This window comes from Oncorhynchus tshawytscha, linkage group LG18 (genome assembly GCF_018296145.1).
Source record: "Oncorhynchus tshawytscha isolate Ot180627B linkage group LG18, Otsh_v2.0, whole genome shotgun sequence".
NCBI lineage: Eukaryota > Metazoa > Chordata > Actinopteri > Salmoniformes > Salmonidae > Oncorhynchus > Oncorhynchus tshawytscha.
The window spans coordinates 18,060,277-18,073,065 of NC_056446.1; the positions used below are offsets into that span (position 1 = coordinate 18,060,277).

Below are 12,789 nucleotides of genomic sequence, written 5' to 3' on the forward strand. Positions count from 1 at the left end.
GTCATAGGTCAGATAAGATCAACACTTTATTTTAAGAATGTGAAATGTCAGAATAATTGCAGAGAGAATTATTTATTTCAGCTTTTATTTCTTTCATCACATTCCCAGTGGGTCAGAAGTTCACATACGCTCAATTAGCATTTGGTAGCATTGCCTTTAAATTGTTTAACTTGGGTCAAACGTTTCGGGTAGCCTTCCACAAGCTTCCCAAAACAAGTTGGGTGAATTTTGGCCCATTCTCCTGACAGAGCTGGTGTAACTGAGTCAGGTTTGTAGGCCTCCTCGTTCGCACACCCTTTTTCAGTTCTGCACACACATTTTCTATAGGATTGAGGTCAGGGCCTTGTGATGGCCACTTCAATACCTTGAATTTGCTGTCCTCAAGCCATTTTGCCACAACTTTGGAAGTATGCTTGGGGTCATTGTCCATTTGGAAGACCCATTTACAACCAAGCTTTAACTTCCTGACTGATGTCTTGAGATGTTGATTCAATATATCCACAGAAATTTCCTTCCTTTTGCAGCAAAGCACCCCCACAACATGATGCTGCCACCCCCGTGCTTCATGGTTGGGATGGTGTTCTTTGGCTTGCAAGCCTCCCCCTTTTTCCTCCAAACATAACAATGGTCATTTTGGCCAAACAGTTCTATTTTTGTTTCATCAGACCACAGGACATTGCTACAAAAAGTATGATCTTTGTTCCCATGTGCAGTCGCAAACCGTAGTCTGGCTTTTTTTTTGGTGGTTTTGGAGCAGTGGCTTCTTCCTTGCCGAGCGGCCTTTCAGGTTATGTCGATATAGGACTCGTTTTACTGTGGATATTGATACTTTTGTACCGGTTTCCTCCAGCATCTTCACAAGGACCTTTGCTGTTGCTCTGGGATTGATTTTCACTTTTCGCACCAAAGTACGTTCATCTCTAGGAGACAGAAGGCGTCTCCTTCCTGAGCGGTATGACGGCTGCGTGGTCCCATGGTGTTCCTACTTGCGTACTATTGTTTGTACAGATGGACGTGGTACCTTCAGGCGTTTGGAAATTGCTCCCAAGGATGAACCAGACTTGTGGAGGTCTACAATTTTCTTTCCTGGGATCTTGGATGATTTCTTCTGATTTTCCCATGATGTCAAACAAAGAGGCACTGAGTTTGAAGGTAGGCCTTGAAATACATCCACAGGTACACCTCCAATTGACTCAAATGATGTCAATTAGCCTATCAGAAGCTTCTAAAGCCATGACATCATTTTATGGAATTTTCCAAGCTGTTTAAAGGCACAGTCAACTAGTGTATGTAAACTTCTGACCCACTGGAATTGTGATAGAGTGAATTATAAGTGAAATAATCTGTCTGTAAACAATTGTTGGAAAAATTACTTGTGTCATGCACAAAGTAATGTCCTAACCGACTTGCCAAAACTATAGTTTATTAACAAGACATTTACGGAGAGGTTGAAAAACAAGTTTTAATGACTCCAACCTAAGTGTATGTAAACTTCCCACTTCAACTGTATATTCTCATGTACAGTGGCATGCAGTACAAGTACAGTGCTAAACTAGATTGAGGTTAAAATATTTCGAATGAGTGTGATTGGGCCACCCACCCCCTCGTGCTTACAGTGAGTCATCAGTAACAACTAGGCCCACGCAGTTCCTAAAAAGACACAAAAAAGTACAAATAGCCGGCCAAATGGAGGTGACGTAAGACATCATATGTGCGTGGGCGTCCAAAGGGCAAGTCGTAAAGGAACTACAAGCACTAGCATTTTTCTTTTCGCTGGCCTCTGATGTTTATTTTCTATACATACACATACTGCAATGCCTAGTGAACACAGAAGCTACAAATAAACTTGCATTCGTTTGTGATTCTATTTCAGAGTGCTAACGTACAGAAACCACACCAAAACTTGAATATAGAATGAATCCAGGGTCTGAGACTAACATGCTGAACATGTAAGTCTCTGCCGTGATTTTCTTGATTTCATTTTTTCTCTCTGATTGCGACACACACACACACACACACACACACACACACACACACACGGCCCCTTTGCTCTGGCGCTACTGGGGTAGGAGCATGGAAGCTATGTGACACGGGTGTCTTGAGGCCAATGTGAGAGATAAAAATATCCCAGTCGAAAACACTGGTATTTTTAGCACCTGAAACATGAACTTCGCGTCGGTTTTTGTTTTCTTCCGTGCTGTTACACAAAAAGAATGTGTGCAAACAACAGAACAAAGTCATAGGCGCTCAGAATAAGTGGTTGGATGGAGGTTTGGTACCGGCCAGATATCCTTTCTTATTGACCAACGATAAATACCACCTGCGATCCTGTTCAAAAAAACTGTACATGTACATGTTTCAATTAAACCCAAAGCCAAATGTGTATGTGAAAACACAGCCAGATGTTGCTATGTATAGAGAGATTGTAAGATACAGAATGCAGTATCAATTGCAACACACCTGTATCAACAGGTGTTGCATACCAACCTCATGAAATGTTCTCGATTGTCAGCTTTGTAAAGATAACATAGTTACAGAGAGAAACATTCTGAGAGGAATAATAACTCATCCTAGCCTATTCACACAATACGCACTCCGTATTTTGTGAAAAAGTGTCAGCTGATGAGCCTTATGAAGCCAGAGCAAACCTATCACTGAGTGGAAAAGAGCCATCTTTCTAAGCTGGAGTCAGTTTCATATATTACACTTAATGGTGGCCAGGTTGGTGCACCCCTTGGTGCACACCTCATGAAATGTTCTCGATTGTCAGCTTTGTAAAGATAACATAGTTACAGAGAGAAACATTCTGAGAGGAATAATAACTCATTAGCCTATTCACACAATACGCACTCCGTAAAAAAGTGTCAGCTGATGAGCCTTATGAAGCCAGAGCAAACCTATCACTGAGTGGAAAAGAGCCATCTTTCTAAGCTGGAGTCAGTTTCATATATTACACTTAATGGTGGCCAGGTTGGTGCACCCCTCTCCTCTTCCCCCCTCCATGTTTGGGCGCATCTCCTTCCATGAATCCATCTGTCTAGTATCTCTTGTTATCAGTACAGATCCGCTACCATGGTGCCCGAAGTTCTCTAAAATCTTTCTTTTTGGACATACAGTTCAGTAGGCATCTGCCCAAAACCATTAATGAATTATTCTCTGCCGTGTTGCATAAGGTTATCATTGTTCAAGTCAAAGAAAAACTATTGAATGGGTTATATAAAGTGTTTTCATCCTAACTAAAACGCTGTCCTATTTTCTGACTGAGTGTGGGTGGGAATATTCTTTGGCATCATTTTTAAGTGGAGTACCTGATGGAAGTGTGCGTGGGACACACAGAGGCAGAGTGTGCTAGGGACACCTCGCTCTATAGAGATGGACCACATTCTCAAAGATATAAACAGAAACACTCCACTGGATGATTCAAGCATTTTATGTAACATCTCCGTAGTCTAACAGTAGTTCATCTGATAGGAGGCCCCACCGCAAAAACTGATGGACCATGATCATGATGAGGAGGACATTTTCATTATTTACAGTACACCCCCCCCAGTAAGTTACTCCCCCAAGCATTACAGTACATATATCTCCATCAACCCCCTCCTCCCCAGAGGTATACATAAAGTGTGGGTATAAGCCATGTTAGCTTCTTTATTTGGGCTCTCTTTTCATGGGGAGAACATTACGGTGATAGAGAGCCTCTGCCCACCTCGGGCCTAGTTCTGGTTTCTGGCTGGAGATCTATGGGGAGTGGGGGATAAGCTGGTAGCCTGGGGCCGTACCAGGCCCTACACACTGACGAACATCTCCATTGTGACTGGGGAAAGAGCAAACCTTAAAGAGGCCCTTTCACTCAATCAAAATACATCCTCTTTCCAATGCAGGGATTAGGTATTTAAGCATTTTTGGGCTGGCAGATTCAAGAGAGAGGATTAGAAAATGTTTTGTTATTTTGTGTGACAATGAGTGATGTGTAGTTATCCTTAAACCATTTGGACAGCCAAGATGCCACATACCAATTTGAAGTGCTTGGAATTCCTTTCAACACTGAAATAAAGAATAGAGTGAATCCCGTTTTCTTTTCCCATAAAATAACAACATCTGAAGTTAAAAATGAACCATGACGCCATATCTCTCACTGTCCAACCAAAAGTTATTTGCAGGACACGAGCACTTTAAATAAATAAATACAATTGTTGGAATAACATTTTAAAAAACAGACCTGGAAAATACCTCCGTTGCCAAACTATGTTCTTTAAATATTTGGAGTCATAGTCTTTGACACTGCTATTATCGACTGATGTTTTAGACCTATCAGTGTTACATAGTTACTCCAATAAACCGCTGAAGGTAATTAAATCAACCTCATCTAGTTTCAGTTCCATCTCTATTACAGAGGGTAGTACACACGGTTTTGTTGGTCTAAGCAAATTGACATCTGCAATTATACCTGAGTAATTCCTGTAGAAACAAAGGCCAGTCGCATGGGTAGCCGCCTGTGTGTTTTGGGTATCTCCTAAACCACAGGGCCATTCGATCAGCACAGTGGCCTAATTCAGTGGCCTGTCTGTGGGGTTGACCGTGACACATCCGCCAGTGTGTTTTCAAAGCTCCGGTTACCCCTTTTGTTTGTCCTCCTGGTGACATCACGTTCACAGCAGCGATGTAGGCAGGCACACACACACACACACACACACAGGCCGTTTCTTATTTCCCTGAACGGAAACCGGCACAGTTTCTTGTACTTTCCAGGGCAGATTCTGAATAATTCAAATCATTGCTAATTGTTTCCATTCAGTAATTACAGAGTTTATGGTAACAAAGTCCTGCCTAGAAGTGCATCATGGTCAGTGCCTCAGCCTCAGGGGGCCTAATGAGACCCCTAACCGAGACCCTTGTTTATTTATCTGTGTTTGTTTGTTAGAAACACACACATATCTGCATACAAGTTTTATACCGTTCTCTGTGTCTTCCCTTACAGTGGGAATGAGAGGGGAGCTGGGTCAGTTTGCTGGGGTCTTTGTTCCAGCTATTCCAGCTCATTGGGGATGGAAGCAACGTTAAAAGCTCCAACTGGCTTTATCAACTGGCTAGCTAGGGGAAAATCTGAAAGGGTTCTGAAAATAGATTGAAGCTCCTACAATAAAGTATTATGTGTTTTAGGGGCGTCTGGATCAACGCGCCTTTCACCTGAACTGTGTCAGGGAGTTATTCACAATGCAACGTTGAAGAATCCCTCTGTTCTCAAATGGACTGCATGCACAGAATACACAACATATTTTTTGGGACTATCGAAAGGACTGAGTGAAATGTATTAATTCTGCAGTCTTGACACACTTCTCTACTCTATTCAGTTGCAGGTTCATCTGTGCCTCTCAATGTAACATGGGCAACAAAAGTAGCTTGTTTGTCTTTTCCAGTCTGTATCGTGTATAAAAAAATACGCATATTGTAAAATATGAATAGAATGGAATAAAAACAAAATAATATGCAATAAATATACACCCAGAAAATATTCCTGAATCTTATTGAAATCCCAGAAATAACTATTTTCATCTTCAGACTTATACCACCAATAGTTTGCGTCTTGACAGCCTGAGAGATTCACCATTTGCACAGCCAGCAGGTTTTGTGGTGTGATTTTATCCCCTGTAAGCAGGTTCTGTGGATGCATCACCCAGTCCGTTCGCAAGTCAGCCCCCGGGAGTGTCATATTGACTCCTCATTAGGAGCCCAAAGATGAAGCACAGCCTGGAGCTGGGAGAGACTGCAGCCGGGAGATACTGCAGTCTGGAGACTGTGGAGAGACAACACGCAACAGGTTGAGAGAGGGGGGGAGAGAGAGAGACCATCCATTGCTCAAACCAGGTCAAGGTGGTCAGCAGAGCCAGTGCCCTCACAGAGCAATACTAAAATTACAACTACAATGTATAGTGCATCATACACATTTATAGAATGGTGAGTGTATGTGCAATGCGTATGGCATGATGGGATGGATATTTAGTTTTGGGACAAACTCCAGCAAGAAAAGTAAAGACCAGTACTGGTAAAACTACAAGGCACATGATTCAGACAAGAATCATATCTTGACAGTCATACATCCTTTCATACATCCTGTCATACATCCAGTCATACATCCTGTCATACATCCTGTCATACATCCAGTCATACATCCTGTCATACATCCTGTCATACATCCTGTCATACATCCTGTCATACATCCAGTCATACATCCTGTCATACATCCTGTCATACATCCTGTCATACATCCAGTCATACATCCAGTCATACATCCTGTCATACATCCTGTCATACATCCTGTCATACATCCTGTCTTACATCCAGTCATACATCCTGTCATACATCCTGTCATACATCCTGTCATACATCCAGTCATACATCCTGTCATACATCCAGTCATACATCCAGTCATACATCCTGTCATACATCCAGTCATACATCCTGTCATACATCCAGTCATACATCCTGTCATACATCCTGTCATACATCCTGTCATACATCCTGTCATACATCCAGTCATACATCCTGTCATACATCCAGTCATACATCCTGTCATACATCCAGTCATACATCCAGTCATACATCCTGTCATACATCCTGTCATACATCCTGTCTTACATCCAGTCATACATCCTGTCATACATCCTGTCATACTCAGGTCTACATTTCAAGCAGAAAGTATGAGGTACAGCTAGGCATAAGATGGGAGGTGGTATTTTTAACATGGTGGGTGTGTGTGTAGTGAGTAGTGAAAAGAGAGAGTTGGGCTCTGCGTGGGTGAGAGGCCTTGGCTACAGCCTCATTGAGACAGGGTGAGGTGAGGAGTGTGGGTGACAGTTCCTGTGTGGGAAGAATAAAGCCTGAATGCCATGCAGCAGGGTTACCAATGCTGATGAATTGAAATTATGAAAGGAGCTGGTTGCACAACCCAGCTAGGCGGTTGGTCGGTCGCTCTGCTCGGCCACCTCTTCTCGCCGTCGGTGTGAGAGCTCAAGTGGGAAGACGGGTGTTCACTAGGCATAGCATACCACACTTTAAGCTGAGGCGTTCACTAGGCATAGCAAACCACACTTTAAGCTGAGGCGTTCACTAGGCATAGCAAACCACACTTTAAGCTGAGGCGTTCACTGTGCACAGCCATGCAATAGCACAAGCAATAATGGCAGTAGTTACACGTCTCCCGCTGACAGGCAGGTGGAATTTATTACTTTTATTTGCATTTGTTGTTATGAGATATGGCAAAAACATTTGGCATTGAATGGGGAAACATAATCCATCAAATTATAAACATATTGATGTTACAAAAATGGACTAATCTGGGCACTGGTTTGTCTCTTAACAAATCGCTGTGTCACAAATCTCGACTGGGTCGTGCCATGGGTATCAGCCCCATGCCTGATGATGTTCCTGCTGATTGTGATGAATGTTATCTGCTCTTCCAAGAATGCTGGGCCATTATGGGAGGCCATTATGGGAGGCGTAACCTACGAGCGGCGGTAATAAACAGAATCTCTCTCGGCTGTGCGGAGGTATACAGTCTGGCACTCAGGCCAACAGCACACACATCGCCTCACGCCTCACAGTTGCCCCAGAGACACTGTTTGGCTGTTCACTCATTTGTTTATGGGCTTTTGATCGATGCGTCCATCCAGATCCTCTTAATCAGTTTCTGATCTGGTTTCTCCCTGGCTCTCTCCAAGAAGACAATCACATTCAGAGATTCAGAGTGTTTAATAGTCACGGGTTCAGGGGTTTCAGGTGTGATTGCAGGCTACAGTGAAAATCTTCAGCTCCACATTAGTCATTAGTCAGTTATTCAGGCTCCACATTAGTCAGTTACAGAGACCAGGAGCAGAGCTGTCTGTTGGTGTTGGGTAAAGGCCCAGTACAGAGACCAGGAGCAGAGCTGTCTGTTGGTGTTGGGTAAAGGCCCAGTACAGAGAACAGGAGCAGAGCTGTCTGTTGGTGTTGGGTAAAGGCCCAGTTACAGAGAACAGGAGCAGAGCTGTCTGTTGGTGTTGGTGTTGGTAAAGGCCCAGTTACAGAGAACAGGAGCAGAGCTGTCTGTTGGTGTTGGTGTTGGGTAAAGGCCCAGTTACAGAGACCAGGAGCAGTGCTGTCTGTTGGTGTTGGGTAAAGGCCCAGTTACAGAGACCAGGAGCAGAGCTGTCTGTTGGTGTTGGGTAAAGGCCCAGTTACAGAGAACACGAGCAGAGCTGTCTGTTGGTGTTGGGTAAAGGCCCAGTTACAGAGAACACGAGCAGTGCTGTCTGTTGGTGTTGGGTAAAGGCTGTTAAATAAAGGTTAAATAAAAGCAATTTAAAAAAATAAATTTAAAAGCCCAGTACAGAGGAGATCCAGCTCATAATCAACCCTCTCCAGAGACTCAGAGTCCAGCATAATATGTTTAAAAGTATTGCTTGGTTGTAAGTACAGACGATGCTAAAGGGTATGTGTACAGTGTGACCTGTTTGGCCATGCCACCAGCCCAGCGCCTCATCTTGAAGATGAATTAGCCCAGAACAGTCTGTGGACTTTGGACAGGGTTGATGGGGAACAGGGGGTGACATCATTTCCCCCAGACAAGCCAGTCCATGAGCCTGAGTGTGAGTGGAGACACACACACACACACACGCACGCATACACGCACACACTCTCCTCTCTCTCCCTCTCTCTCCCTTTCTTTCTCCGTCTTTCAGTCTCTGTCCCTCTCTCTCTCCTCCTCTCTCAGTGAGAGGCCCATCATGGGGTGCAGGAAGACTCCAGTGGTCTGAGCATAGCGCCTGGGGTGTTGAGCCAAAAGACCGGGCCCCACAGGCTGAAAGCCATTTAGAGAGGGAGAAACAGATCCTTTCAACATGAGGTCATGCTTAATACAACTGACACTCTGGCGGCCCCGCCAGTGTCCCCAGCCTGATATACAGTTACCAATGAAACAAGTGGCCAGACGGACACAGACAAAGCGGAGAGGGTGTAAGTGCCGCCATGCTAAGGACCTGGGGAGGCTAGGTTGAGGGTTGAGGGGAGGGAGGGAGGGAGGGGAGTGCGGTACTGTGGGACTCTCTGGCAGACCGACTGTGGGACAGAGCCGGGTAATTACACCAGGCCTCAGTAATTGAAAACGGCATAGATAAAAACCCATCTCCCTGTGTCTGTGTACAAGCCCTCTGCTCCAACAGGCTGCCTGCTGCAATGCTGGAAAGAGCAACAAAATAAGAGTCGGCAGCAGCATGCTTCCTGGTTGGATTTATGATTATTTCCTGGAGGTGGTAACGGCTAAACATGCATGCTGTGTGCACAGTGGGATAAACCATGTGACCCAGATCTTACTCTTTATGTTGTAGTAGGTGCAGTTATGGGATTTCTCCAGCTAAGCAGCAGAACTAACTATCCCTCGTTTATTCATGCTCCACAGCTGTAGCCGTTTAATGTACATGTTTCCATTTAGCGCTGGATGAAACACATCAAATCCCCCCTATGGAAGGAAAGAGAGGGAGAATAAAAAGAAATAAATAAAAGGGCTTCATGTTGGTTTTAATTGTCTATGGAAAGACGGTCATATTTTCCACCGGGTAAGCTTGAAAAATTACCTTCATTACATTTTCCACAACATTTTGCAGAAATGTCAGGAAGCAGCTGTAGAGGTACTGATTAATTGTCTTTCTCACTGGTTCCCCCACTTACAACACCGAGCCCCCCGTCTTTGCATCGACATTAGAACTTCATGAGGCATGCTAAACTTTAGAGCAACAGAAAATAGGCGACGCTAACTTTTGAAACCACATAACCGTAGGAAAGAAGGCTGCTTCCGTACGGACATCTCAGCTGTGGCTGTCTTGGATGGAGGACTAACACAGGCTTAACTAAGCCTGGAAGGCAGCATCCACTACCCCTCCATGTCCCCCCCCCCTCCTCCCTCATACAGATCCCTCCCAGCGCTCAGAGTTTGGGTATTATATTCCTAATATACACCACACACCATGTGGACACAACCAATGTATCAAACAGGGTGTTGTACTACGGCGCTGGGGAACTCCAGTGGAACAGTACACCTCATAACTTCCAAATATTTTGAATCCAGTTTCTATAAAGAGAAGAGGAAGGCAAAACAAGAAGGGGATCGTCTGGAGGATGTGATCCTGTAGGACTGGTGGAGGAGGAGGAGGAGGAGGTGGAGGAGGAGGAAAAGCTCAAACATCTGCCACCAATGTGCCTCCATGCCTGCATGGTGCAACCAGGGCCTCCCTCCTAGACCAAATAAACAACTCTCGTCACTGTCCAAGGTTAACAGCCCCCGCTTACGGCGAGTAAACAGACAGGACCCACTGACACTGCCTACCATGGAAAACCCAGGAAAGTGCTAATACTCCGTAGTTCAGACTTGTTGGAAACGTACACATCAGGGATGTCTAGCACAAATGTCACCAGCTCCACAGTCAACGTGTTTCGGAGTGAATGGACAAACGGTGTGTGTAGTCAAATGGGTTTCCCTTCCCTGAAGAAATAGCTAGCTGCACCACGGAGACATTTGGAGTTGATTCAGGTTAGCCCGACACGGCAGCAAAGAGAGGGTCTTCCATCGGCGAGAGGAGAGGTTTGAGCTGGAGGAGGGATGACAGATGGAGCGTGATGAAAAGTGACAGAATCATTTAGACCATTACATGGCCAGTCAGTTGGGAGTGTGGCTGTCACAGATCGAGAGGATGTTTTAGACCTGTAACAGCAGGGTCGTCTCACGACTGACCCGATAAACACAGCCATAATCAATTGTGCATAAACAAACACAATCCTATCTGCTTCCTGGTGGTACTGCAAAGTCCCAATGCTAGAAATCGAAAACAAGGCTGAATGATATTGTTCAGTATTTATACTTACCTATTGAACAGCCAGTAAATCATGAGCAGTATTTTTTATCACCTTTATCAAGTCAACCACAACCCATAGATCAGATAGCATCAGGCCTGTCTTTTATATCCCATCTGCTAGCATGCAGCTAAAGCTAACACTCACCCCTTTCCAGATGTGAGGCTCACTGAGACAAGGTGTCTGTTCCTAACACTCCAATTATTTCCACCCTAAACGCACGCACTCCTGACTCTTGTGTGGAATGTGTGTGTGTGTTCGTACACTCACCTGCGTGATCTCAGGGGACTTGAGTGGTGATTGAGCCTGGCACTGTTTAGGGTTCTTCAGTCTGCTTTGGGGCAAGGTGGGGGGTTGGGGGATCACTGGGTCAGGCTCGTGGGAGGGGGCAAGAGGGGGGTCCGAGGTCAGGATGACCCCTTGGTAGGGGTGAGGAGACGACACAGACCACTGGAAAGAAACAACAAGAAGAAGACCATTTAGACACCTCCCACAACAATAGAAACCTGCCATAAAAAAAATCCAATAGACTGATTTTGAATGGGGCAATAAATCAAACCAAAATTAGCATTGCTCTATCAATCTGCTTTTTTAATTTAACTAAATGTTTCAGTGCTCTGGGTTGACTCCATACAGTTAACGGCACTCCTGCCAAAACGTTTTATAGAGATAGATCATAATTCATAGGATCTGAAAGGTACAGTATGGTGCACATACAGGAACAGGCAAAATGGTTACATTGCCTGTTAAAGCCTTTTCAATAGAGCTAGCTATGCCCAGTCTCTTTCTACCCTACATATCTCCCTCTGTTAGGAGAGGTCGAATTGATGCTCTCCTTTCCGACCTGACAAATTAGACCAATCTTATCTGCGAAAAAGAGGAGTGGTCATAATTAGGTTGGTTGTTAATCTAACGGACAGTGAGAAAGAATTAGATCTTTTTTTCTTATCATCCACCGTAAAAACGCCAGCATGAAACTCTGCTCGATCCATTCATAACCTCCTCAGCCGTGCTGACAAATCACAGATATTACATCAATAGAGACCCGGAGAGCCAAGGTCAATGACATATAGCAGAGGCGGTACTCTCTCTCACTCTCGCTCTCTTTCTCTCTCCTTTTCTTTCTTTCTCTCTCTCTCTCTTCTTTGTCCCCCTCTCTTCTTTATGCCCCCCTATTTAATTCCATGGCCGTGCTAAGGCCCTGACCCTCGGCCACTGGCTGGGTCTGCTGCATGAAGAATATCACTGTGGTTTCGCAATAAGAGGGACTCCTCCCTGATTAAATACAGTACAGTATGGTCACAGTAATCTGTGACCATACTCTCTCACTCACTCACTCACTCTCTGAGAATCAGGCAGACAGAGGTCCACCAGGCCAGGCATGCTGTGGTTTATGTAAGCTTTTCCAGGTCAGAGGGTAGAGAGCCCCCCCCAGTAAGGTAGAATACTACCCCACTCTGTCTGACCTAGGGCTGCAGGGGAGGGGAACTCTGAGGCAAGATAATCCAGAATATTTCCACGGAGTTGCATCATAATCTGCAGTATGACTCTCTCAGCAACAAAAGAGCATAGGCTAGCTTACATCTAGCCATGTTGAATGCCATGCTCCCCTCCAACGCAGGATTCCACCAGAAACTAAAATAAAGTCAAACTATCCTCTCTTTCACACAATGTAATTCAAGGTCCAAAAATGACAGTACTTCTACTAATCGGATTGATATGCCTAATGTACCACCCCAAACTGTTTGAATGCAGTGTCTGGACGACGACACGGATAATATACAGTTGGTGTAATGACTCTCATTTGTAGAAGGAGACCATGGCGCAGCGTGGTCGGCGTACATCGTATTTTTATTGATGACACCGAAACAAAATAATAAAGACAACAAAAAAAACGAAAGCGCACAG

The 12,789-nt window shown here is 44.7% G+C and overlaps 1 protein-coding gene across 3 annotated transcripts in view; it reads right to left on the bottom strand.

The window, feature by feature from the left end:
- The window catches only part of LOC112217627 (transcription factor HIVEP2), an 88,419-nt gene that overhangs the window by 16,166 nt on the left and 59,464 nt on the right, over positions 1-12,789 (bottom strand). For all 3 annotated transcript variants that reach the window (XM_042300744.1, XM_042300743.1, XM_042300745.1), the window contains one exon: positions 11,152-11,331. The gene's annotated coding sequence lies outside the window, so the exon portion shown is untranslated. The remainder of the gene's footprint in view (positions 1-11,151; positions 11,332-12,789) is intronic.